Here is a 2,284-nt window from a genome sequence, read left to right as displayed (position 1 = left end):
CATCTGTGAGGGGTTTAAATGCTGGATAAATCTACGAGATTAGAAAGGAATGAAAACCGATGCTTTGCTATTCCACATAAACACAGGTTCAGTATATTACAATTTGGTCTGTCTGTTGTCATGTTTGTGATGATCCCAGCTGGTTAGCTGTGTTAGCTTTGCCGTAGCGGTCAGTGTGTGTGCGGTAGAGGAGGAATAGACGGAGCATGTGTGTAACGTACACGGGTGTCCCAGTGAATAGAGAGAAATAAGGCTTGTTCAGCAGTAAATATTCAGTAGAAGTTACAGAGGCCGGATGAATCAAGACTGCAGCTTCTAAAGACTAAAACTGCAGTCAAGTCAAGTGGAGGCTGGCTTGACTGCAGTGGACTAAAGACGAGCTCCCGTGTGTTGCTGCCAACTGTTGAATAAAGAGTGAAGGAGGTTAGCCCCAAAGTTAGGAGCTGTGAGGGGAGGGGAATGTTTGTTTGGCAGTTATCAACAATATCTCTGCAGAAACTCTCTGCAGAATCGCAAATATAAATATATTCCAGGAAAGATTTCTAAATGGTAATATAAAATTTGTCTGTAATCAGCAGGCACTTGACTGTTAGAGGTATGAAAGATGTAGACTCTTAAATTCCTGTGAGAGATGCATTTGTGATGAAAATACAAGGTACATAATGAAAGCTAACACTAAACTAATTTTGGTTGTTGATTCCCTCATTTGCATATTAGTTCCAAGCTTTGCTTTGCTGTGTTCTGTGGCGGAACCTTCAACATTATGATGGTGTTGATGTCACATAGTTCTACATTCCGTGCAATATGAATTTGAGGTGAGTTTGTGGATTCTCCCTCATTTGGTACCCAAAAGTTTAGCTAAACCCTCTGAAAAGACACAGTTGTTCACTTTTTCACTGTGTTCAACAAACCTGTTTATTCAAAACTTTCAACTTGAAATAACTCTCTTAAACATGGACACCCACACATTTTTGAGGAAGTCCAAGAAACGAGGCCCTCCTCTTTCTTTGAAGAAGAGCAACATCGCTACAAAGCAGAAGTGAGTTACTGTAAAGGTAAAGGTGCACCGTTCATTATTTATATTACGTTGTATAATATGGTGTTTCTGTGAGCTGTCAAACTGTCCTGTACCGAATCTGTGTTGCAGTTTATGATCATGAAACAGCAGGATCAAGTTCCTGATTATTTTTCTAGACCTAGCTGTTGACAGGAAGAAGCTTTCTGGAGAAGTGAGTCAGACTGATCTAAGTGAACTGATTTAACTGATACACTGATGGAAAACTGACATATTACATTAGAGCTATCTAAAAAGCAGACTTTTATTTTTACAGATTTCACGAAATAACTGAGAGGACAGACAAATGTGTCCGAGGAAATACTTTCAGATGAGGCTGTGTTGGACCTGCATCTCTGGACTGTGAAACATCTGTAAATGTGGTTGGACGTGCTGCGGTGCTGCGGTAAGTGTATTGACTCATTTCCGTTTCTGTATGGAAGAAATATAGTCCTAAATGTATTGTAGCTGTGTGAGAGAGTTTTGTAGTTTTGGAAATGTTTTGTATTTGTACATTCAAATGCTTGAATGTGTGAAAATGTTTTGTAGTTGTACATTGAAATGCTTGAATGTGTGGAAAAGTTTTGTAAATATCTGAAAACATATTTAATTTTTGTTACACATCTACAGTATCTGTTATGGGTGAAATCCATTCACAGAGAATTTAATTGTAAATCCCAAGTTTACAGGTCAAAACAAACTTACAGTTACAAGTACTTTTGTCCCACGTTTAAAACATTCTACTGAATAACCAATGGGAAGTCACAGACTCTTGTCAAGACAGGCCCGCCCCCCTGGATCCGTAATTACATGATGAAATTATATTCCTGATTGGATAGTGAAATTAAATGTTAATCCGAGCATCCCCATTGGTTGTGCTTGTAGAATCGGTCTGTATCTGTAAACTTGGGATTTATAATTGAGTTCTCTGTGAATTATTTTCACCCATAACAGATACTGTAGATGTGTAGCAAAATTAAATCTATTTGTTCAGTTATTTTTTCCGCACAGTTTAACATTTGAATGTAGGAGTACAAAACATTTTCACAAATATAAAACCTTTCCTCACATTCTTACATTTGAATGTAGAAGAACAATACATTTGAATGTACAATACTTTTGTACTTAACGTTTCAATGCGTTGAAAGGTTTTGTCTTTGTACTTTCAAATTTCTTGAACTTGTACATTCAAAAGTTTGAATGTGTGGAAAAGGTTTTTAACTAGTTAAA

General features: G+C 37.3%; 1 long non-coding RNA gene across 1 annotated transcript; it reads left to right on the top strand.

Moving 5' to 3' along the window:
* Window positions 1–478: 478 nt before the first annotated feature.
* LOC119912871 lies at window positions 479–1,623 on the top strand. The gene is made up of 3 exons (XR_005446287.1): window positions 479–1,039; window positions 1,148–1,229; window positions 1,332–1,623. It is a non-coding gene; the product is annotated as an uncharacterized LOC119912871 (long non-coding RNA).
* The last annotated feature ends 661 nt before the right edge of the window (window positions 1,624–2,284 follow it).

This window comes from Micropterus salmoides, unplaced genomic scaffold (genome assembly GCF_014851395.1).
Source record: "Micropterus salmoides isolate LMB-PRFRI ecotype aquatic unplaced genomic scaffold, ASM1485139v1 Ms_hic_scaffold_2, whole genome shotgun sequence".
Classification (NCBI taxonomy): Eukaryota; Metazoa; Chordata; class Actinopteri; order Centrarchiformes; family Centrarchidae; genus Micropterus; species Micropterus salmoides.
The sequence above is the reverse complement of the archived record's forward strand: the minus strand, read 5'-3'. Positions and strand labels throughout refer to the sequence as shown.